The sequence below is a fragment of the Colius striatus genome, chromosome W (genome assembly GCF_028858725.1).
Source record: "Colius striatus isolate bColStr4 chromosome W, bColStr4.1.hap1, whole genome shotgun sequence".
NCBI classification, from domain to species: Eukaryota; Metazoa; Chordata; class Aves; order Coliiformes; family Coliidae; genus Colius; species Colius striatus.
In genome coordinates, this window is record NC_084789.1 from 12,755,315 (window position 1) to 12,781,435 (window position 26,121).

General features: G+C 44.7%; 1 pseudogene; it reads left to right on the forward strand.

Moving 5' to 3' along the window:
- The first annotated feature begins 10,944 nt into the window (after positions 1-10,944).
- Positions 10,945-13,540, forward strand: LOC133628618 (transmembrane protein 174-like; annotated as a pseudogene).
- Positions 13,541-26,121: the final 12,581 nt, after the last annotated feature.

The window sequence follows — 26,121 nt, forward strand, 5'->3', positions numbered from 1 at the left end:
AGCTCCTCTCTGCCTCTCGTGTGGGTCTGCTCTGCGGCCCACAGGCTCTCCAGCACGGCCTGCGCCATGGCTGCCTCCTCACACAGTCTCTTGCTTGTCTGGGCTCACTCACACAGAGCTGCTGGTGGCTCTCAGACCTGCCATTGCTCTCCATAGGTTGCAGGGGTACAGCCTGTGTTCTCACCACGGCTTTCAGAGGAGTTTCTGGTCTGATGCTCCTCCTTCCTTCCTCCTTCTCTGACTGTGAGGTCCGCATGGTCGCCTCCATCTTGTACCACTCTTACACCTCCTCTCAAGCACTTCAAATTCCCGTCCCCAAATAGTGATTGCATTGGCACCGGATTCGCCCAGCCGGGCCAGAGGTGGATCTGAAGCCAAGAGTCGGGGGAGAGTCCAAAAACTCTTTACTGCGTCTTCACTGCAACCCGCTTCCCCCGTTACCAAGCAAAAGCTGATCCTTGCGAAATTAAGCATTAAGTGAATTAAGCACTCAAGTTCCATTCATAGAATCATAGAATCATAGAATCATTACTGTTGAAAAGACCTTAAAGTTCATCAAGTCTAACCACTAACCTAACACTGCCAAGCCCATCACTAAACTAAACCATATCCCTCAACACTTCATCTACGCTTCTTTTGAATATCTCTAGGGATGGTGATTCCACCACCTCCATGGGCAGCCTGTTACAATGCTTAATAATCCTCTCAGTGAAAAAGTTCTTCCTAATGTCCAATCTAAACCTTCCCTGGCACAACTTGAGCCTATTTCCTCATATTTATTCTGTGCCTAAGCAAAGGATGAACATGCAACTCAGCAGCAGAGTTCTTTAGAGAGATGTTCAGGAGCTCCTGCATTTGATCATTTATTTCCACCTCTGTGTTGTTCCCTCAGTCGTGCTAGGACAGTTCTTTGTGTGGTCACATGAAAACAAATCAGACAGTGAGGGAGGTATATTTAGCGAGCAATATTGCTGAGGGGCTTATTCACGTAAAGTAATAAGCAAACACATCACGAAGAAGAATTTAGTATGTAGGAGCTGATCAGACTGTTATGATTCACCCAAGGGGAATATTTATATGATGAAAAGGGATCCACAAAAACCAAAGGGTTTTTTGTCCTTTTTTTTCCCCTCAAGTTTTTTTTCATCGGTGAGTTTTAAAAGATTCTGTTCCTCAAATGCCTTCTCTAATCCAGCCTATAGTTTACCATAGAATCATAGAATCATAGAATGGTAGGGGTTGGAAGGGACCTTTAGAGATCATCTAGTCCATCGTTTTTTTTTTTAAGCTTGTACTTCTAACCTGATTTTTAACAGTGATGTTCACTGCATACAAAGCCTTGCATGTCAAAGGAGCTTGTCTATGTCTCTGGGTCTGTCATGCTATTATATGAGCACAGAAGCTGATGTTGGCTTTGTTCTGTTGTTCAAATTATGAATTAAAACTCACTTGCTGAAAAGGTTAAAAATCAAAGACCACTTAATCTAAACAGAAATAAATCTTTAAATATGCCTGTCGTGGTTTTGTCCAGTCAGGAAAAGGAAAAAAAAAAAAAACCTGACACTTCCCCCTCCCAGTGGAAAGGGGAGGGAATTGGAGAAAAGGGAAAAGAACCCATGTAGGTTGAAATAAGAACAGTTTCATAGAACAAGTTAAGGAGGATCAATTATAACAATAAGTGAGGGAATATGCAAAAGGGACTGGTGCGTGACTGTTGCTCACCACTCGGGACCCCACCCAACCGACTGCTCCGGATGGAGAGCCAAAAACCATGACCTGGGAAGAGAACTCCTACTAGCTATCTCCCCACCTATATACTTGGCGTGACGTCAGTATGGTATCAAATACCTGCTGGCCAGCCTGGGTCAGCTGCCCAGGCTGTACCCCTTCCTAGTTACTCATAGGAGTTAACTCTGTCCTAGCTCAAACCAGGACATTCCACCCCGTATTCTATACCATCTACATCATGCCTAGGTTTACACTTTAGAAAAGGCTGAACTACTGAATGCCTTCTTTGCTTTGGCCTTTACAGACAAGGCCGGCCCTCGGGAAGCCCAGTCTAGCAAGGATAGTAGAACAGTCTGGACAACAGAGAAGACTTGCCCTTGGTGGATGAGGAAGAGGTTGAAGACTTATTGGGCAAGCTTAATACTCATAAGTCAATGGGACCAGATGGGATGCATCCAAGAGTGCTGAAGGAACTGGCTGATGTGGTTGCTAAGCTGCTCTCCATCATTTTTGAACATTCATGGAGGACAGGCAAGGTGCCTGAGGACTGGAGAAAGGCCAATGTCACTCCAGTCTTCAAAAAGGGCAAGAAGGATGACCCGGGAAACTACAGGCCGATCAGCCTCACCTCCATCCCTGGAAAGGGAATGGAACAACTCATTCTGAATGTTGTCACTAAACATATGAAAGAAAAGATTATCAGGGGAAGTCAACATGGTTTCACCAAGGGGAAATCCTGTTTGACCAACTTGATAGCCATCTATGAGAGTGTAACTGGCTAGCTAGATGAGGGGAGAGCAGCGAATGTCATCCACTTTGACTTCAGCAAGGCTTTTGACTCCGTCTCCCATAACATCCTCATCAGAAAGCTCAAGCAGTGTGACTTGGTTGAGTGAACAGTGAGGTGGATGACAGAGCCCAGAGGGTGGTGATCAATGGCACAGAATCAAGTTGGAGGCCTGTGGCCTGTGGAGTTCCACAGGGATCGGTTCTGGGGCCAGTCTTGTTCAACAACTTCATCAACGACCTGGATGAGGGGATAGAGTGTACCCTCAGCAAGTTTGCTGATGACACCAAACTGCGAGGACTGGCTGATTCCCCAGAAGATTGTGCTGCCCTTCAGAGGGATCTCAACTGGCTTGTGAGTTGGGCAGAGGGGAACCTCATGAGGTTCAACAAGGACAAGTGCAGAGTCCTGCCTCTGGGAAGGAACAACCCCATGCACCAGGACAGGCTGGGACTTGACCTGCTGGAGAGCAGCTCTGCAGAGAGAGACCTGGGAGTGCTGTTTGATAATAAACTAAGCATGAGACAGCAATGTGCCCTCGTGGCCAAGGCCAATGGCATTCTGGTGGTGATCAGGGGACTGCAGCATCCTCCTTATGAGGAAAGGCTGTGGGAACTAGGGCTATTCAGTCTAGGAGACTGTGGGGGGAAATCTCATTAATATTTACAAATAAATAAATGGCGGGTGTCAGGAGGCTGGCACATCCCTTTTTTTCTTTTGTATCTAGTGACGGGACAAGGGATAATGGAAAGAAGTCAGAACACAAAAAGGTGCCATTTAAACATAAGGAAAAACTATTTCACTGTGAGGGTGATGGAGCACTGGAACAGGCTGTCCAGGGAGGTTGTGCAGTGTCCTTTTCTGGAGGTCTTCAAAACCTGCCTGGATATGTTCGCGTGTGACCTGATCTAGGTAGATCTGCTTTAGCAGGGGGGTTGTACTATCTCTAAAGGTCCCTTCCATCCCCTACCATTCTATGATTCTATGATCTAATACCATACTTCCTCTCCCCCAAAATATGGATGCACACACAGAGGTATATAATTCCTTCAGTTTACGGCCATCCCTCTAACGTGTCCATTGAGTTCCTTTAGTGCATAACACCAGGTCTTCATTCATTGTAAATCTTTCACAGCAGGAGAGATGGGGTATATGTGAGGTGGGTCACCACATGCAGTATCAGGAGTTTGCAGCTGGTCTATTTGGTGTGTCTTATGGCCATGATCTGTGAGTTGAAGACGTTGATCTTGAGGAAGTCACTGGGTGCTAGTTCACTTTTCACCAGCCTATGTTTTGCCCATTCAAGTCCATCCTCCAGTGATCTGGGTGTTTCTTCCTGCAATGTCAGTGATTTAGCATAGAGCAACTATGGTAGCGGTGACATACAACAGCCGTGTTATTCAACAACTATCATAATACAATTTAATTCATGGGTTATTCTCACCCAGAATCAAAGTCCCTTGAGGCACACATTGAACCTCCCCATCCTTGTTCATCACCCACCAAGTGCACCCAGGTGCTTGAGCGAAAATAATCCCACAGATGGGTTTGCCTTTACCCGAGGCAGGACACACCCGGACTGCCTTCCCTAACATATCTTTTATGTGCGCTACAGGGACTTTAACCCCTTCTACATTATGTAACAGTTCTGATTGGGCAGGACCAGCTCGGTTGAGAGATCCTCTAGAGTTGGCTAACCAGGTGGCCTTTTCTAAATGTGTATCCCAATGTTTGATGGTCCCACCCCTCGTTGTTCTCAGTGTGGTCTTCAATAATCCATTGTATTGTTCAATTTTTTCCAGAGGCTGCTGCATGACAGGGGATGTGGTAGACCCACTCAGTGCCATGCTCTTTGGCCTAGGTGTCTATAAGGTTGTTTTGGAAGTGTGTGCCATTGTCTGACTCCATTCTTTCTGGAGTGCCATGTCACCATAGGATTTTCTTTTCAAGGCCCTGGATGGTGTTCCAGGTGGTGGCATGGGGCACAGGATATGTTTCCAATCAGCCGGTGGTCGTCTCCACCATTGTGAGCACGTGGCGTTTGCCTTGGTGAATCTGTGGCAGTGTAATCAATCTGTCAGGCCTCTCCATATTTATATTTTTGCCATTATCCTTCATACCATATGGGCTTCAACCGTTTGGCTTGTTTGACTGTAGCACGTCTTGCATTCATGGATAACTTGTGCAACAGTGTCCAAGGTTGAGTCCACCCCTTGATAAAAAGCCCATCTATAGGTGGCATCACTTCCTTGATGACTGGAGGTGTCATGGGCCCATCGAGCTAAAAACAACTCCCCCTTGTGTTGCCAATCCAAACCTACCCGAGCCACTCCAGTCATGGCAGCCTTATCCACTTGCTGGTTATGCTGATGTTCTTCTGTGGCCTGGTTTTTGGGTATGTGGGCATCTACATGATGCACCTTCACAACCAGCTTCTACAGCCGAGCAACGATGTCTTGTCACAATGGGGCAACCCAGAAGGGTTTGCCCTGGTATTGTCAGTTATTCTGTCACCATTGTCCCCACAGAGTGTTTGCAGCCATTCATGAGACAGTGTAGAGGTAGAGCCTCATCCATTTTTCTCATTCGGCAATGTCTAAAGCCAACTGGATGACTTTTACCACTGCAAACTGACTTGATTCACGGTCTCCTTCTGCAGCTTCTGAAATTTAGTGTAGGGGACTCCACACAGCTGCCTTCCACCTCCGATGCTTCCTTACCATGCGACAGGATCCATCAGTGAACAGGGCATATCGCTTCTCATTTTCTGGCAGTTCATTGTACAATGGGGCCTCTTCAGCACGTGTCACCTTCTCTGGTGATATTTCACTGTCTTCACACTCTGGCCAGTTCGTGATCACTTCCAGAATTCCAGGATGGCTAGAATTTCCTATGTGAGCTCGCTGTGTGACCCGCTTACTCCACGCAGCATCAGTTGCATGATGAGTAGATCCTCCCTTTGAACGTCCAGCCCAGCAATGGCAGTTGGGGTGCTAAGAGGAGTTGTGTTTCTGTGCCAATCACTTCCAAGGCAGCTCCAACTCCCTCATATGCTGCCAGTATCTCCTTCTCAGTTGGAGTGTATCAGTCCTCCGATCCTCTGTATCCCCGACTCCAGAACCCAAGGGGTCGGCCTCAAGTCTCCCCAGGTGCTCTCTGCCTGAGACTCCAAGTAGGGTCATTCGAGCCATCTGCGGTGTAGAGCACATTTTTAACTTCTGGACCCGTCTGGACTGGTCCGAACACCATTGCATGAACAATCTCCTGTTTAATTTGTTCAAAACTTTGTTGCTGTTCAGGATTCCATTCGAAATAATTTTTCTTCTGTGTCACATAGTAGAGAGGGCTCACAATCATACTGTAATTTGGAATGTGCATTCTCCAAAAACCCACAACACCTAGGAAAGCTTGTGTTAGTTGATGGAGACATGGCTGCGATTTTGTTGATCACATTCACTGGGATGTGACGACATCCATCCTGCCATTTTACTCCTAAAAGTTGGATCTCCTGTGCAGTTCCTCTAACCCTACTTTGTTAAATGGCAAAGTCAGCCTTGAGAAGTATTTGAATTATTTTCTTCCCTTTCTTAAGAACTTCCTCTGCTGAGTTGCCCCACACAATGATGTCATCAACGTATTGCAGGTGTTCTGGGGCCTCGCCCTTCTCCAGTGTAGCCTGGATCAGTCCATGGCAGATGGTGGGGCTGTCTTTCTACCCCTGGGGCAGTCGATTCCAGGTATACTGAACCCCTCTCCAAGTGAAAGTGAACTATGGCCTGCACTCTACAAGAAGAATACATTGTCAATATTAATGGTGGCATACCATTTGGCTTCCTTGGACTCCAGTTCATATTGGAATTCCAGCATGTCTGGCACAGCAACGCTCAGCAATGGCATGGCTTCATGAGGCTGTTAAAAGGCAAGTGAGTCTTGCTGATCACTCCTTGGCTGTCCAATTGCCGAATGAACTTATGAATGGGAATCACAGAATCTCTGTGCGATATTGTTGCTGGTGCACTGTTGTGGTCGCAATTGGCACCCATTGCTCTTCAACCATCAGCAACCCCACAACAGAAGGGTCCTCTGAAAGGCCGGGCATTCTGGACAGTTTTTCAATTATTTCTGTCTCCACTGCAGCCACACCAAAAGCTCACCGATACCCTTTTGGGTCCTTGTAATACCCTCTCTTGACGTAGTCTATGCCCAGTATGCGTGGAGCTTCTGGGCCCATCACAATGGGGTGTTTGTGCCACGCATTCCCAGTTAGGCTCACTTCAGCTTCTAATAAAGATAGCTGTTGAGATCCCCCTGTCACTCCAGAAATACAAATGGATTCTGTCCCTTTTTAGCTTGATGGCATCAGAGTACATTGTGCGCTGATGTCCACTAGAGCCTTGTACTCTTGTGGGTCTGATGCGTCAGGCCATTGAATCCACACAGTCCAATAAACCCGATTGTCTCTCTCCTCCACCTGTCCAGAGGTAGGGCCTCCCTAATACTGGTCATGACAGTCATTGCTTACTTTTTGTGTGAAAAAACAGAAGTTTCCTCGAGTGGATCAGAACTGAAATCAATCCTTCTGTCTTGTCTAGGGCCTGCTCACTGGAAACTGGAGCGGCGTTTTTCCAGGGAGAATTGCTTCTTTTAACTGTTTCTTCCCACAACTCCCGTACCCACGCCCTTGGAGCCAGAGTAGGTGGCCTATCCCACTTGCTCATGTTCTCCCCGTGGTCTTGTGAGTAAAACCATGGAGCGCCTCGTGGTGTGTACCCTCTATATTCCCTCTCTTGAACAAAGGGGCACCTATTCCTAACAGCTGAAGTACGGGCTCGGGCAGGTGGAGGGGGGACATGAATTGGTAGAACTTCTGTGACAGTTTCTCTACAGCTGAGATGCAGGCCTGTAGGGAGGAAGACAGACTTTCTTCATATTGCCAAAGTTGAGCAGCCATTTCCTCCGCCATTTGCCCCTCTTCTTCTCTCCAGGAGACAACTACCTATGAATTGACATAAGATGATGGTGCAATTCATAGGAACTTTTGCTATATAGATTGCATGCATTGGACTTCATCTGGGTCTGTGCGTGGATGCTCATTATAAATCATTTCCATCACAGCTAACTCCCTCAGGTACTGGATACCTTTCTCCGTGGTGGTCCGCTTGCCTGGGTGGCATGTAATATCTTCCTTGAAGGGGTATCTTTCATTCACGCCCAACAGAAATCGTCTGCAGAGGCTGAAGACTTGTGTCTGTCTTCCAAATGCCTTATCAGTGCCCCCATCCTGGGACAGGGAGCCCACTTTCCTGGCTTTTCTGCCCTCTAAGTCCAAGTTGTTGGCCCCGTTCTCCCAGCATCAGAGCAGCCAGGTGACAATGTGCTCACCTGGGCGGCATTTGAAATCCTTTCAATAAAACCATGGTGGTTGGAACATCCCAAGTGTAATTGTTGAAATCTATTGCAGACAACTCAAAGGGATAAGGGTAGGCAATGTAGTGGGAGAAATTATATTCCTCCATTTTTCCCATGAATTGAGTGTCATTATTATTATTGAGTCCTGAGAGGAAGTGCCCAAGGCATGGAAGTGACAACAAAGCCATGTACAAGTGCCGGCCTAACTTCACACCCAGTGATACAACCATATCATAAGCTAATGTCACCCAGTATATCAGAACAATGGTTTTCATCCCTTCTCCAAAGGTGATAAACAATATCATAGAGAATACATAGTTCGTATAAGAAATCATATAATACCACCATGTGAACATATAAACAAACATTGTGACCAGCAATTATTTAAAGAGTATCAGAAAGATACAGAACAAGTTTGTTTTAGCCCACTCTGTTCTACCTCAACCCTGCAGGCCTCACATTGGGTACCAATTAATGTCGTGGTTTTTCCCAGCTGGGAAAAGAAAACAAACAAACAATCAACACGACTCCTCCCCCTCCTGGTGGAAAGGGAAGAACTGGAGAAAAGGGAAAAGAACCTATGTAGTGTGAAATAAGAACGGTTTAATAGAATAAAACAAGTTATGGAGGAACAATTATGACACCAAACTGGGAGGACTGGCTGATTCCCCAGAAGGCTGTGCTGCCGTTCAGCGGGATCTTGACTGGCCTGAGAGTTGGACAGAGAGGAACCTCATGAGGTTCACCAAGGACAAGTGCAGAGTCCTGCATCTGGGAAGGAACAACCCCATGCACCAGTACAGGCTGGGACTTGACCTGCTGGAGAGCAGCTCTGCGGAGAGAGACCTGGGAGTCCTGGTTGATTATAAACTGAACACGAGCCATCAATGTGCCCTTGTGGCCAAGACGGCCAATGGCATCCTGGGATGCATCAAGAAGAGTGTGGCCAGCAGGTCAAGGCCGGTTCTGCTCCCCCTCTACTCTGCCCTGGTGAGGCCTCATCTGGAGTCCTGTGTCCAGTTCTGGGCTCCTCAGCTCAAGAGGGACAGGGAAGTGCTGGAGAGAGTCCAGCGCAGGGCCACCAAGATGATCAGGGGACTGGAACATCTTTCATACGAGGAAAGGCTGCGGGAACTGGGGCTGTTTAGTCTAGAAAAGAGGAGACTGCTGGGGGTTCTCATTAATATTTACAAATATCTAAATGGTGGGTGTCAGGAGGTTGGGGCATCCCTTTTTATGATGGTATCTAGCATCAGGACAAGGGGTAATGGGATGAAGCTTGAACACAAAAAGTTCCATTTAAACAAAAGAAAAAAACTATTTCACTGTGAGGGTGACGGAGCACTGGAACAGGTTGTCCAGGGGGGTTGTGGAGTCTCCTTTCTTGGAGGTCTTCAAGACCCGCCTGGACACGTTCCTATGCGACCTGATCTAGGTGGACCTGCTACTTCAGGGGGCTTGTCCTCCCACGGGACACAGTCCTTAACGAACTTCTCTGGTGTGGGTTCCTCCCAGCAGCTATAGCTTCTGTGATTGCGGGGTTCTTCACACGGGATGCAGTCCTTAATGAATATCTCTAGCGTGGATACTTTTCCACGGTTGCAGTTTCTGCAGATACAGGGTCCCTCCCTCAGGACATGACCTCTTCTGGGCATAAGTTTAATGAGCTTCTTTGGCGTGGGTTCTTCCCCACAGTTACAGCTCCTGTGAATATTGGGTCCCTCCCATGGGACACGGCCTCCTCCGGCCATAGTCACTGCCCCTGGCACGGGGCCTTTAACGAAATGAGTCTCTGCTCCTGATTCGGGGTTTCTAGCAAAATGAGTCTCTGCCCCTGATCCGGGGTCATTATCAAGATAAGCCTCTGCTGCTGATGCGGGGTCTTTAGCAAAATGCAAACAAATCACAGCTTCACCAGTCCTCTCCGTAGAATGCAGCGGAGTCTCTGCTCCAGCACACCTCCTGCTCTCTTTCCTCACCGACCTTGGAGTCCGCATGGTTGTTTCTCTCTCTTGCCACTCTTTGCACCACCACCAGTCGGAGAAGAAGAAGGGACAGAAGAAGGAAGAAACAGGAAGAAGCCTCCTCTTCCGACTTCTTCTTAAGAAGTGATCGTGGAGGCGTCTAATTGGCTCAGCCCCAGAAGTGAGTCTGGCTCAGAGCTGGGGAGAGTTTTGAGTGACTTCTTACAGGAGCCATCTTTACAGCCCCTTCCCCCTTACCAGAGAAGGCTGTCATGTCAAACCATGACAGTCATTTACATTAGCTCCTCCCAGACAGAGCATGTGCAATGACATCTGGGGGGTCTTTTGGTGATCTTCAGAGATGAAGGCCCCATGTCTTCCTCACACTGAACTTTTTACCTTCCCTCTTGGCACATGCTCCTTTGGCTGTTTTTCACAGTTTCACAAATATCATCTAGCTTGAACCAGTCCTCTTTCCGTCATCTTCGTTAACAAGGATGTAGTACTGTCTCTTGCAGGCTTATCGGCTGGGCAGTCACCTGGACTCCATTCTATTCAAGGACCCTTAAAACTTCAGATAAGTTTACGCAAATAGTTTCACTCCACAAGTAGACAATTTGCAACCTAGCACACACAGTTTGGTTAATACTTACATGGCTTTACCTACGAGCAGACACAGTTTACAAGTTAGCATCAGCAAGTTAGCAAAAGCAGTTTGGTTTATACTTTGTTTCACATCAAACGGTAAGCGTTTTCCATCCCATTTAAGTGGCAAGTGCTGCTGGAAGAAATCACCTGTATTCTCCAGATCTGCTGTGCAGTTGCTCAACAGACCATAAGCCATGTCCTAGGCCAGAGGAAAAGAATATCAGCCATGGGATGATGCAACACCTGACTTCAAAAACTCCGACTCCAGTCAACATCTAAGAGCCATTGTGGAGGACTGTGGAAGTGCTCCAGCACAATCCTGTTGCAAATAGCATTTGCATACTTCTTGAATGAAGGTGACACTACATCTATATATACCTTTAGTTAGATAGCTATTATCATAGAATCATGACGGTTGGAAAAGACCTTGTTTTAAAAAGGTTGTTGGAAAGCCCGGAAGATTCAATGAACAGACAAAAATTATTCATAGTATGGAAAACCCTGATTTGCAGAGAGCAGTAACAGAAGTTCGTTCCAATGAGTTTACCAAATATAAGATTAAAGGTGATTTAGGGTTTGGCTATAACTGCCAATACAAGGACAGCTTATCTAATATTCCAGAACTTCCTAATTTAGTTTTAGTCATATGAAATCAGTACATTGCAAGCCCTAACACTTTGCTCAAGTGATTCAGAGTCCTGACTAGACTTGGTGCTGGGGGAAGGGCTGAACTGGAATATATTTGTTGTCACCCTTGATAATAGAAGAGCCATAACACTGACTTTGGAAACTTCCCAGACATGTTTGTTAAAGGAGTCTAGCACTAATTTTTCCTCAAGGTCTATCTGCTGTCAGATGAGAAAGACACATCTGCAATTGCATTTAGTATCAGTTCTTAAGGCATTGAATTCAGTGAGCAGCCCCTTTCAGAACTGAGCTGATGGCACACTGTGTGATATGAATGCACAACAAAAGGCACCTTTACTGATTTTTAAGTAGCAGTCTCAAAGAAGGTGTGTCTTCTAGTTCTAGTGCTATTTTTACTTTATAAATCTTGGGATAAGCTTGCTTCCCCAGAGCTGTTGGTAGCAGGAAATAGTGTTATACATTCTACCACCTGAGGAGTAATCTCAGTACTGTGTGTACTCCTCTGCCATGATAATCAAAACAGATCAGGTAGTTGAAGATTTTTTTCCCCCTTAAGGAATTACACAAAGACATTCTATCAGAACCCTCCAATAGCAACTGAAAAGTCTGAACAGTCTGAAATTGTTAGGAAACAGAAAATCTTAACATTCGTTTGTTTAATATATGGGATATGGATAAGCAATCCTGATGTATCCTTGCTTAGGGCCCAATCCTCATGAAGTCTGTGGTATTTACTTCTGTCAGAGAAGGAAGAGACCTGTAGGAAAAAACACTTCTGTCCACAGCTTGGGTGTGTGCAGAGTACAAACCAGCTGTCGCCAGAACACTGTGTTAATCCTGCCATTATTACAATGACAATTTAAAACGTGAAGTCTCGGGAATTAAGGGGAAATGTGGGGTCTACTAGCCACACATTTTTGTCAGAAAGGAATTTCAACAGAACAATTCATTGGGATGTAAAAAGACCTTCTAGGTACTTCTAAATACAGAATTTACCTTACAGGATAAGATCCCTTGCTTTACCAGGTTTAACATTACAGGAGATGCTTTCTCATTCCTGCAATGGTGCACTATTCAGGGTATGCTGGCTTTACTCAGTCTAAACTTCAAGGAAGAAGTGGAGATCTCACAACAAAAAATGTCAGTAATTAAGGGGAAATTAACAAGTAATTATGTTACCTTCAAACAACTGGCGAGTTTTGGCTGGCTTGAAATAACTTTTCTCCCATAACCAGGAGCTGTCTCAGGGTGTTCAGCACTCAACGTCCTGTTACTGCTTACCCTTCCACCCACCCACTACTTCTTCTTGGCAAAATATCAGAAAGCTTACTTTGATATTTTTTAAACCACAGAAACTCTGGACTGCAGAATGAGATGCAACAAAGGTTCAGGCATGGCTGTAAATTTAATGCTTCAGAGCACTGCAAAGCACTCCTAGCAATGGCCTCACATTTTCCTGAAGCTTGAGTGGTGGCCCAAGGAGAGTGAGTCACTGCACTGCTGTTGACTAAACATATGCTTTCCATACGTTGGATGCGTCAGCTGGAAGGGGGCCCAGGAAAAGCTGTAGTGGCTGCATCTTCCTTTCCCATCTGGCATGAGCACAGTGAGGAAGTATCAGTGGATGCTAAATTAAATAAGAGGATAAACAAAGAGACTGGACATCAGGAAGCATTTCATTACTGAGTGGGTGATCAAACACTGGAAAGACTTTCTTTCCAAAAGAGGTGGTCAATGCCCCAAGCCTGTCAGTGTTTAATAAGAATTTGGACAATGCCCTTTCATTTAATTTTGACATGTTTTAACTTATGGTCAGCCCTGAAGTGGTCGGGCAGTTGGACTACATGATTGTTGTAGGTCCCTTCTAATGGAACTATTCTTTTCTCTCCTCTATTCTTATCAGCCAAACAGATCTGATGTCCTGGTGTCAAATGGGGATGCCCTTTTCAGGTGTGTTTTTGGGACTGGTGGAGATCACATTCACTGTGATGGGATGGATAAAATATGACAGCGTTGCCTGGAATGAACTCGGTTACTAGGGCCTATTTTGCTGTCTGTCAGGGTGACTTTTATTCTGATTGCTGTTTGTAAATTTAACATGCTTACATGCAAGCTTTGTAAAGAAAGAGAGGAAAATACATCAGAGCTTGACCAGACTGCAAGTGGACAGTCCTTTATGTTCACTGGTATTAACTAGCCTATAACTTTTCATGGTGCCTCAGTGGTATAATACACCCCTCCACCATACCCAGCCCAGGAAGGCATTGCTGTGAATCCATGCTACCTTCACCCAGTGCTCAGTTGCTGCAGTGCCATTTCCTCCAGTGTCTCACCCATTCCAGCTCCAGGATCGTAGAATCATTATGGTTGGAAAAGACCCTTAAGATCATCAAGTCCAACCCCTAACCTAACACTGCCATAACCATATCCCTCAGCACCTCAGCTATGCATCTTTTAAATATCTCCAGGGATGGTGACTCCATCACCTCCCTGGGCAGCCTGTTCCAATGCTTAATAACCCTCTCGGTGTAAAAATTCTTCCTAATGTCCAATCTAAACCTTCCCTGGCACAACTTGATGCCATTTCTTCTTGCCCTATCATTCATTACTGGAGAGAAGAGATTGACTTCACTACAAACCCCCTTTCAGGTAGTTGCAGAGAGTGATCATGTCTCCTCTCAGCCTCCTCTTCTCCAGACTAAACATCCCCAGCTCCCTCAGCTGCATTAAAAGGGGACAGAGTGGTTTGGCAGAAAATAAACCCCCTTGCGTTCTAACCCTCCTCACCAAGGTGGGAGGTTAGGTGCGGCTAGGCTTAAATTCTGGGTGATGCCCAATTTGCCGCGACCCGTCCAGGTACGTTCGCCTCCTGTGAACTATCAGGACTCTGGATTCACTGATAGTGGACTGCACCTTCAGTCCAGTCATGCTCATGAACTAGCATGGCCACACTCCAGGGTTTGGTCGCGTTCAGTGAGAAACGACTGGCTACTTAAACAGTGCAGTTTTATTTATGCAACAGATATACAGGTTCTTATGGATTGCCAGTGATAGCGACTGTCTGCAGAAGAAAGCACATGGAAAAATAAATATATAAGCAACACAGTGTGCAAAGTTACAAAATACAGCCTGTCTATAAAAAGTTAAAGAGTAATTACTCAATTTAAGTCTCACCCAAGGCCTCCCAAGGGGGAGGGGAAGAGAGACTCAGTCCGTCGGCTGATCCCAGGAGTCAGAGGCACTCTTCCCTGACTTGTTTGCGATGGTGTCTTCCCCAACACCCCCCTTTTCTTTAACCATTTTTATACCTTTTTTCACTTTCGAGGTGGAGTTTGAGTGACTTTAGTCATAAATACCTTTATTATGATTGGTGCAAAATTCTCTCGCTTCGCATTTAAAGGTATAGCTTACAAAAAATTGAGGGCGCAGACTCAAGAAGGAGTGGTCGCACCTTGGAGGCGGGTAGCCTTTGGGATGGAGGTGTGTTTTGGTGTTAAAATGACATTATAATGAGCAAAGTTCACACAAAAGACAACATTTTGTCAAGATTTGACGGACCATCTGCTCAGGGTACCAAAAGTGCTGCTTATCAGTTCTAGAGGACCATCTCCTTCCCGTGTATCGTCACAGAGTCTGACCGCAGTCTCCAATCTGCTCCACACTCCGTGGTATTTGCAGGGAATTGCTGTGTTGTGGATTCCTCACATACCAGCGGCAGCTGTCTCCACCCTGTAAGCCTTCTTGATTTTATACCTTTCCTTAATTGGTGAACAATGCTGATTTTTAATATAAGTTTTAATGTCCAGGTCACTTAGGTAATTATGCCACAACTCCACATAAGACTTGTTTTCCAGACCCTTTACCAACTTTGTTGCCTGTCTCTGGACATGCCCCTGCTCACTTCTGTCTTGCCTGTTGCCAGATGAAAGAAAATCACAATAGACAGATCAAAGTAGTCCTTACTAGGTAACTAAAACTAACTTCTACTGATTCAGATAACATCCCTTGCAAAGAACGTCCTGGAATTTATGGATTCAGAATGGACATTCTAATTAAGTTTCTAAAGAGCAGGCCAACTTGGCAGAGAGAAGAGAGGGCTGGGTATCCTTAACTGAACTACCTTCATTATAATACTAAAAATCACACTCACGGGTCAAAAATACCCCTGCCCAGGTGAAGACCCTTCCCCTGGGCATGCGTAGTAGTAAAATGATTGTATAAGCCATTATAATATAATTGTATGCTAATAGCTAATCAATGATTATTAAGGGAAGGGAAGGGAGGAGAAGGATCATTGCAAACAAGTTAGTGGGGCTCATAGAAAGGGCTTTAAACTAGTTTTGAAGGGGGAAAGGGATAAAACCAGGCCCACTAGAGTTAAGCCTAAGGGTGCCAAGCCACGGTCGGCGGCGAATCCTACACAATTGGCTTCCTTCTTGAAATGCCTGTACGCCAATGCACACAGCATGGGGAATAAACAGGAGGAGCTGGAAGTCTGTGTATGGCCAAGGGGCTATGTTCTGGTGGCAATTACAGAGACATGGTGGGACAGCTCACATGACTGGAATGTGGTCATGGATGGCTATGTCCTTTTTAGGAAAGATAGGCCAGCAAGGAGAAGTGGTGGAGTTGCTCTTTATGTGAAAGAGCAGCTGGAATGTACTGAATTCTGTCCAGGTGAGGATGAGAGGCAAATGGATAGTTTGTGGGTTAGAGCAGGCTAGCATGTGTGACACTAGTGGGTGTCTATTACAGGCCACCTGATCAGGATGGGGAAGTTGATGAGGCCTTCTACAGGCAGCTGGGAGCAGCCTCAAAGTCACAGGCCCTGGCTCTCATGGGGGATTTCAACTACCCAGTCATCTGCTGGAAGGCCTACATGGCTAGCCACTTACAGTCCAGGTGGTTCCTTCAGTGCATCCACGATAACTTCTTCTTGATGCAAATGGTGAATGTGCCAACTAGGAGAGGAGAGCTACTGGATCTTATACTCACAAACAAGCAGGGTCTGGTTGAAGCAGTAAAGGTTGAGGGCAGCTTTGGCTGCAGCAACCAGGAGATGGTGGAGTTCAGGATCTTGTGTGGTAGGAACAGAATACCAAGCAGGATCACAGCCCTGGACTTCAGCAGGGCCAACTTTGGCCTTTTCAAGCAATTGCTAGGGGAAATCCCATGGGACAGGGTACTAGAAGATAAAGGGGCCCAGGATAGTTGTTCTCTGTTCAAAGATCACTTTTTCCAGGCTCAGGATCAGAGCATCCCAGTGGGCAGGAAATCAAGAACCAGGAACCAGGAGACCCACATTGTTAAACAGGGAACTGTTGGGCAAACTCAAGTGGAAGAAGAGTGTCTGTAGATCATGGAAGGAAGGAATGGCCACTTGGGATGAATATAAGACTCTTGTCACAGGATGTAGGGAGGTAACTAGGAATGCTTAAGCCTCATTGGAGTTATACCTTGCAATGAAGGTCAAGAACAACAAGAAGGGCTTCTTCAAATACATTACAGACAAAACTAATGCAAGAGGCAATGTAGGCCCACTGTTGAATGAGGCAGGTGCCCTGGTGACAGAGGATACAGAGAAGGCAGAGTTACTGAATGCCACCTTTGCCTCTGTCTATACTGCTGGAGGCTGTCCTCAGGAGCCCCAGACCCCAGAGAAAGTCAAGTTAAAGGAGGATTTTTGTTTGGTTGATGAGGACTGGGTTAAGGATTGGTTGAGCAATCTGGATGTACATAAATCCGTGGGCCCCGATGGGATGCACCCACGGGTGCTGAGGGAGCTGGTGGAAGTCATTGCTTGACCACTCTCCATCATCTTCAGTAAGCTGTGGAAAACAGGAGAGGTGTCGGAGGACTGGAGGAAAGCAAATGTCACTCCAGTCTTTAAAAAGGGCAAGAAGGAGGAGCCGGGTAGCTACAGACCGGTCAGCCTCACCTCCATCCCTGGAAAGGTGATGGAGCAACTTATCCTAGGTGCAGTCTCCATGCATATAAAGGACAAGAGGGTCATTAGGAGCAGTCAACGTGATTTTACCAAAGGGAAGTCATGTTTGACCAAATTCATAGCCTTTGATGAAGATGTAACCAGGTGGATAGACGGTGGTAGTCCCTCAGGGGTTGGTGCTGGGACTCATACTGTTCAATATATTAATTAATGACCTTGATGAAGGAACAGAGGGCACTGTCAGCAAGTTTGCTGATGATACTAAACTAGGGGGAGTGGCTGACACACCAGAAGGCTGTGCTGCCATTCCATGAGACCTGGACAGGCTGGAGAGTTGGGCGGAGAGAAATCTAATGAAATTTGACAAGGACAAGTATAGAGTCTTGCATCTGGGAAAGAATAACCCCATGTACCAGTACAGATTGGGGAATGACCTGTTAGACAGTAGTATGGGGGAAAGGGACCTGGGGGTCCTGGTGGACAGCAGGATGACCATGACCCAGCAATGTGCCATCGTGGCCAAGAAGGCCAATGGCGTCCTGGGGTGTATTAGAAGGGCTGTGGTTAGCAGCCAGAGAGGTTGTCCTCTCCCTCTGCCTTGGTGAGACCTCATCTGGAATATTGTGTCCAGTTCTTTGCCCCTCAGTTCAAGAAGGATAGGGGGCTGCTGGAGAGAGTTCAGCACAGGGCCACCAAGAGTGGAGCATTTCCCTTATGATCAAAGGCTGAGGGAGCTGGGCCTCTTTAGCTTGGGGAAGAGGAGACTGAGGGGTGATTTCATTAACGTTTACAAATATGTAAGGGACGATGGAATCAGGCTGTTCTCAATGGTGTCCAATGATAGGACAAGGGGGAACGAGTACAAGCTGGAACATAAGAGGTTCCAAAGAAACATAAGGAAAAGCTTCTTCACTATGAGGCTGACAAAGCACTGGAATGGGCTGCCCAGATGGATTGTGGGGTCTCCTTCTCTGGAGACATTCAAAACTCATCTAGACGAGTTCCTGTGTGACCGACTCTAGGTGGTTCTGCTCTGGCAGAGGGATCGGACTAGATGATCTTTCAAGGTCCCTTCCAACCCTTAAGATTCTGTGATTCTGTGGTTATAATGGGTGTGGGGAGTTTTGTGGAGACTTGGCTAGAGAAATGAGGACATGATAGAATACAGCTGGTTAGGCAGTGAGCACTAAGCGATAAGCTACTGGACTCCTGCTCAAGGCCGTGAGAGCAAGAGAGTGGTATGATAACAGGATGAGAAAATCAGGAGCCTGGTTTGGGCTGAGCAGCCACAAGCATCCGAAGTATGTTGAAATGGGGGGGGGGTGGGTGGGGTGTACCTAATTGGGAACCAATGATGAGCTTAGCTTTTGCAATATGTATGAGCCTGATTATTGTATCTATAAAAGAGCTGTATCTTTGCAAATAAAGTTGAGACTTGTTGCACTACAGGGTGGGCTTGTCTCCCGTCGTCTTCAGCAAATGGGGAGTGTACGAATTCAGTAACCTTTGTGTATAAATACAGCACAGAAGCTTTTGACAGGTGTGCTTGATTTGAGGAATTACCACTGAGCTCCCAGGTTTGTGCAAACCTCAAATAAATTATCAATATCTTGACTCTCTTTGTAGATTGGCTTACTGAACACCAGGCATGAATCTGCTTGTCAGGCAACATGCCTACTCCCTGGATCTTCTACCAGAGATTAAAATGATGCTACTTACCTCACAGGAAATACCAGGAATCAGAGGCACATCTGTTGTCCGAAAAGCAGATTTGTGCCCAGTGTGCAATAAGCCAATCTACATACAGAGTTGAGATATTGCTTTATTTCGTGTCTGTGCAGAGATGGGTGCTAGGGGGTAGTTCCACAAAGCCAGCACTCTCAACAGTACATTCTGCGCTGGATTTATACGGAATTTTGTATAACACATATTGTTATTCTATTTGGTGGGTCCTCTGCCTGGTATGGATATTGCATCAGTCCTCTGGTGCCTGACAAGGCAGGGGGTTCCATCCTTATCAGTCTCTGATCCTTCCTCAAGAACACAGTCCTTAACAAACCTTACACGTAAAGTAACCAGGCCCACTCCATCAAGTTGTTAAGAATGATCTCTATCCCCAAGGTACCGAAATCCATTACTGTTCCAGGACACACTTTAAAAGAATGGTATGTCTGTCCTGAGTCCATATTTATTTCAGTCAATACGATTTTAATATTAGTTCTAACTACAAAGTACCTATGGTTACATAACCCACCCCCCCCCCTTGAGATTTTTTTTATGCTTAAAGGCATCTTAAGTGTCATATTACCTTCTTCTTGATATGCACAAAGGGTTGCACTGTGCAGAGAAACTGGAAGTTTTAAGCAAACAAAATGATAAACACACTTGTTTTAACCAATTAAAATGGGGAAGCCAGGAGGTTAACCAAGAGAGGTCTAAACCTCCTCGTTCTGAAATATTATACACTGAAGTTCCTTTTTACTTAGTAAAAGGTGCCAATCTTCCTACAGAACAAGGACCTCCAGTCATATTGCTGACACATAAGTATATGCAACCCTTTCACAAAGTAAAAACCATCCTATAGGTAATCTAGTATAGGCACGGTTGCATTACAAGCCAAAGGAGGTTGTAATTGTGTCAAATCTTAGACACAGTTTTTATCTGGAAAAGTTCCTCGGACTTCAACTTCCGACATTCTTCTTTAATTTTAGCTATTTTTCCAGCTCATACAGTTTGTAGTAGGTCAGTTCCTTCACAGAATCACTGAATCACAGAATGGTAGGGGTTGGAAGTGACCTCTAAATATCATCTAGTCCAACTCCCCTGCTCAAGCAGGTCTGCCTAGATCAGGTCACTCAGGAATGTTGTCCAGGCTGAAAGCCTTTCTCTAACTCTAATGGTACCTATGGGATGCTACTGCCACACACCTAAGCTACTTGTGTTCCCATGTGACAAATGATTTAAATGACCATGGGGTGCCACAGGCCGTTGGAGTCTCTCAAACTCAGATTTCTCTTACTTATTCAGGAAACTTCTTGTCATAGGTAATTTCTGAAAGCCCTGAGATAAAGGATGAAGTGTGGGGTATATGCCACAAAGAATTTCTGGATATTGATCATATCTTTCTTTTGAGATATGGTCTTGTAGGCCTTTTTTTCATTATTTTTACGCCAAGCAGGGTGTCACTGATAATCCTTGGATTATCTGGATAAAGATTTTAGAAACATAATAAGTGACTAGGGAGACTGCTCCACCAAGGCTTGTCTTTTCTCTGCACGGTTCCTCGCTATACCATAGTGATACCAGAATTCAGAGATTTCTAATTTATTTCTAACCCTAAATCCCTATCCTCACTTGCTATATATGCATGATTTGAGCTGAAATTGCAAGCAAAGAGTTAAAAGTGCTTAAAAGTACCAGTATTTGCTTATCTGTTGTGCAGATACCTGGAGCCAGAGGCCTTAGAAATCAGCCTAAGAGACCGAAGGAGTGAACCTATCAGCCCGAGAAGAGGCCGAAGGAGAGAGGCTGGCGGCAGCAGTCAGTTATGTTTTGTTTATGTATAGGTTAAAAAAATATATGTTCACTGAACTAATGGAAATTCCAGAAAGCAAATATAGCCTGGAGGAGACTGTACTGGTAAACAGGATAACGATTGGTTCCACAGAAATCACTCTTTTTTGGGAACTTTTTGTTGTTAAGATCAACATTTTAATTAATCTCTGTAGAGTTTATTGGGTAGGCAAGACTTCAGGTTTTTGACCCTGCTTTGAGCAGGAGAAATAGCCAGATGATCTCTAGAGTTCCCTTCCAGCCTCAGTTCTTCTGTGATCTTGTAAAGATCTGTAGTTTTGTTGCCAGCAGTTCTGGCTCTGGTTGACTTTTAAGGATAGTTTAGAAAAGTCCTTGGTTATTCCAAAGTGAGAGGTTATTTTGTCCTTATTTATTCCATAGACCCATGGAATGGTTTGGGTTGGAAGGGACCTTAAAGATCATCTAGTTCCAACCCCCTGCCATGGACAGGGACACCTTCCACTAGACCAGGCTGCTCAAAGCCCCATTCAACCTGGCCTTAAACCTTTCCAGGGATGGAGCATCCACAACCTCTCTGGGCAACCTGTTCCACTGCTTCACCACCCTCGCAGGGAAGAACTTTTTCTTTATATCTAATGTAAATCTACCCTCTTTCAGTTTAAAGTAATTATCCCTTGCCCTATCACTACATGCCCTCATAAAACACGCCACTCTGGCTTTCCTGCAGACCTCCTTTAGGTACTGGAAGGCCGCAATAAGATCTCCGCAGAGCCTTCTCTTCTCCAGGCTAACAATTCGAACTCTCTCAGCCTGTCTTCATAGGAGAGGTGCTCCAGCCCTCTGATCGTCTTTGTGGCCCTCCTCTGAACCTGCTCCACTAGGTAGGTCCATGTCATTCTTATGTTGGGGGCTAAACACAGTGGGGTCTCACGAGAGCGGAGTAAAGAAGGAGAATCACCTCCTTTTGATGCACCCTAGGATAGGATTGGCTTTCTGGGCTGCAAGCACACACTGCTGGCTTGTATTCAGTTTTTCACCCACCAAAAGCTTCAAGTCCTTCTCCCCATGGCCACCCTCAGTCCATTCTCCACCCAGCCTGTATTTGTCTTTGGGATTGCCCTGACGCAGATGCAGGACTTTGCACTTGGCCTTGTTGAACTTGTTGCACGGACCCACTTCTCCAGCCTCTCCAGGTCCCTGTGGATGCCGTCCCTTCCCTCCAGCCTGTCGACCGCACCATACAGCTTGGTGTCTTGGGCAAACTTGCTGAAGGTGCGCTCAATCAAACTGTCCATGTAACAGACAAAGATGTTAATCAGCGCCAGGCCCAATACCAACCCATGAAAAATGCCATTAGTCACTGATCCCCACTTGGACATCAAGCTGATTACCTCAACTCTTTGGGTGCCAATTCCTTATCCACCAAGTGATCCCTCTGTCAAATGCATGTGTCATGGTTTGACATGGAGCCATTTCTGGTAATGGGGAAGGGGCTATAAAGATGGCTCCTGTAAGAAGTTGCTCGAAACTCTCCCCAGCTCTGAGCCAGACCCACTTCTAGGGCTGAGACAATTAGGCGTCTCCACGATCACTTTTTAAGAAGAAGCTGGAAGAGGAGGCTTCTTCCTGTTTCTTCCTTCTTCTGTCCCTTCTTCTTTTCCAGATGGTGGTGGTGCAAGGAGTGGGAAGAGTGAGAGAAACAATCATGCGGACTCCAAGGTCAGTGAGGAAAGAGAGGAGGAGGTGTGCTGGAGCAGAGACTCCGCTGCATTCTACGGAGAGGACTGGTGAAGCTGTGATTTGTTTGCATTTTGCTAAAGATCCAACATCAGCGGCAGAGACTCATTTTGGTAAAGAAGACCCCGTGCCAGGGGCAGTGACTCACTTCGTTAAAGACCCCGTGCCAGGGGACAATACGAGGAGTCGTCCTCTTCTTCTTGTAAATCTGCTGGGGGCGGAAAACTTAGCCAGACAAAGTTAGATAAGCAGAGATGTATTTTATTTGACAAATAGCCAAATAAGTACTTTATTTTATTAAATAGTTATTGTTAAGTAAAATTCATAAGTAAGTTAGCACAACTAAGCAAAACTAGGCCTCCTTGGTGAAGCCACTCTCAAAGAGAAGAACATGCATGGGGAATCGGGCACAATGAAAACAAGAGTGGTAACGAGGGGAATTGTTTAGATCCACACACCTGCAAGCCATAAAACATCTAAGAACAATGTTGGGAGTGATTGCTTCAGAGGAAGAAAAGAGTTTGTTATATTAACCATTAGACTGTTCACTGTCCCGAACCCCTGTAACTTTCTGGTCCTGAGCGCCAGGTAGCATTCTGGTCCAGAGCATCAGATAACATTTTGGCCCTGAGCGCCAGATCATTAGTACCATATATGAATATGTATAACTTGCATAATAAGGGATCAATCGATATGAGTGATGGAATGTGTCAAAGTAACAAATTACCAATCAAGGTAAAGGGTAAATTTGATGAACAATTATAAGTGGGCTTTATATGCATAGTAAAAAAAGAACAAAAGAATATTGGGTATACATATGTGTTAAGTTTGATGCTTTGTTCTACATTCTTTGGGAATGTTCCCGTGTCCCCGGTGCATTGTCAATTAAAGGACGTCTCTGCTTATCTAACTTTGTGTAGATAAGTTTTCTTCCCAGCAGATTTGCAACACCTTTAAGCTCAAGGCTGAAAGCAATACAAGACATAAGTAAAACACACTGACACTGAACATGCCAACTATTCCAGAACAGGATTTCCCTCCCAGTTTACTTTTGCAGGGCCAACACAAGCACACTGACAAATATTTAAAGATTTTACTGGAAAAATATCTATAATGTCTATAAGGCCAAAAGCTTTCAAGACCTAACTGCTCCTCACTCCACTTTCCTTGTTAAAACATTTTATAAAGTGTAAGAAACAAATTTTCTCATGAAAGACTCAGGTCTGACTCTGCAGTGAAGCACTTTTATTTAGTCTTCTTGCAAGAGTGAGTGTCCTAGCTAGTAGGCACACCTGATGGATAGAACATTCAGCTTGCTTTTTCCTGTCCCTCCCTTGTTTCCCCATTGATTAGATATTCCAAGGTTTGCAACTTATCCAAGGAGCCTACCTAGAATCTCCACAGGAGGTGTCTTGCTCCTATTTACAATTCTTATCTTAATCACCCATCCCCCTTTTGTCCATTTGTCCCCTTTTACAATCAGATTTCAAAACTGTCTGGTAGCAATACAAAGAAATCGATTTCATTTGAGGCTCTTTTGTCTTAATTTCTGTTGGCTCCAAACTGCAAAAACAACATTAACATTTTCTACAACTCCTCCCTTTCTTTTATTATATAATTATTGCTTTTTGCAATTTAAAGTATTGTTCAGTAGGAGGCTTCCAGGTTAGACAACACTATTTCGCACTTCTCTTTTAACAATAAATCTTCTTGTTCTTTGAGAAGGAGCATTTTATCATGGTAAGGTTCCAAAGGCATTTGTTTAGACAATGTAGTAGTACAAGTCCCCTAACACTTGGAACTATACAGCATCCAACTGCTGTTAATATTCCTGCAACTACTATCAGAGATGTAACAATGGATATCTCCATATCTTTCCATTTCCCAAATCATGACTCTAACCGCCCTGTAAGAGAACTATCTATTCCTGAATTCTCAGCCAATTGTTCTGCTAATGTTGTAAGTCCTTGTAATGCTCTGGTTATGGTTCCATCTGATGCTGTGTTGTTTGGTATAAAGATACAACATTTGTCACCTAACATTACACAAATTCCTCCCTTTTCTGCTAATATCATGTCTAAAGCTATTTTGTTTTCCCATGCCATTCTATTAGCGGCATCTAGTTGTTCTGTGATTCTTTTGATTGCATCCCTTGTACAATTTATTAATTGCTGCTGATTATAATAAATATAATTTATTCAATCCACATTTTTGTTTATTGCCACCCACCAAAATAAAAAGGATTCAAAACCTGCTGTTATTTGATTTTTTGCTTTGTGTTCATCAGGAACTCCAATGGAATCAATACAGATTCTATCATTAAATGACACCACCAGACTCCTTTTTGTTCTTTTTACTAGGATATGTGGTTCTTTTTCAAGTGCTAGGGTAAATGGGCTGAGACCAGTTGGCAACACAGGGGTAAATCCATCTGGGCTGCTTCATCGTGGCAGGACATTGCTGCCCAGGTGGAAAACATGACTCCGAAGGCACGTCATGTAGATAGATGCTCATGTGTGGGAAGAGAAGCCAGAGCCTACTGCATTCCAGCCTTCTTCATCTGATGTGTGGTCCTTTCGATGTCCCAATGCAGCTGTTAGGACATCAATTATGATTTTGAAATAGTTTAAAAATTGGGCAATGTTAACTGATTTCCTGGGACTTCTACACTTAATCAAAACTACACTGAGTGATGGGACAGGCGATAGTTTTACACAAATAACAGCTATGCTTTTGAAATAGATTTTTCAGAAGTTTGTTTTTCCCCTGACAGTATATATGGATCCCCCATGTGGTGTCCACATGTGTTTCCCTAAGCTTTAGCTATTGTGTCCACTAGAGTTGACCCAGGTAAGTTACTATCTGTCTTCCTAGTATTGTGTCTCTACCATGTTTAATTTTTTATTTGGAAATCATTCCATACATAAAGGAATTAAATACTGCTTAAAGTTATTTCAAAGTTACCGAATGATTGAATGAATGTTATTTCAAAGTGACTGAATATACAATAGGGGAAAACGGAGGGGAAAAAAATCCAAACCTACATGGATTAGACCTGAATTCATGGACAAATTTCTCTCTGACTTTGTACTGAAACTTCTGTGGTATACAAAAGGTGTAAATCAGGGCAGAATTACCCTCTGAAAGGTCATTTATGTGAGGGCCAGGCAGTAGATCCATTTCTTTAAGGAAGCCAAAGTCTTAAATGGAATGAACCTTAAGGGAAGCACTTTGAAGGGAAAAAAATAAAACCCTGATCTTGCAGGTGTTAGTGAAATCCTTGCTACATTTAAGTGAGTATTATCTGTCTCCTAGGCTTTGACGCTTCTTGATTTTATGTAGAGTTTACCCCAGTTTTATTGTCTCCTGATTCTAGGTATGATTGAATTAAATGGAAGAAACAATAAATTTGATATGCCTTGGAAGCAGAGAGGGAAATTGTTTCATAATCAAAATCTAGGAAAAAAACCCAAAACAATGTCTTACTATAAGTAATTTTAAAATAAAATAATATAAAACGGCAATTACTGTAAAGTTGCGTATTGGACATACTGAGATCTAATGGCCTTTGTAAAAACAAATGTCGACCTTCCATGTTTGTTGAAAATATAAAATATAAAAAATATAAAGTGTTTTCTTAAAGAAATATAACCTGAGCCATTTCTGATGAATTTTTAAGACGTCCTATGTAAAAATGTGCTATATAAGTATGCATAAGG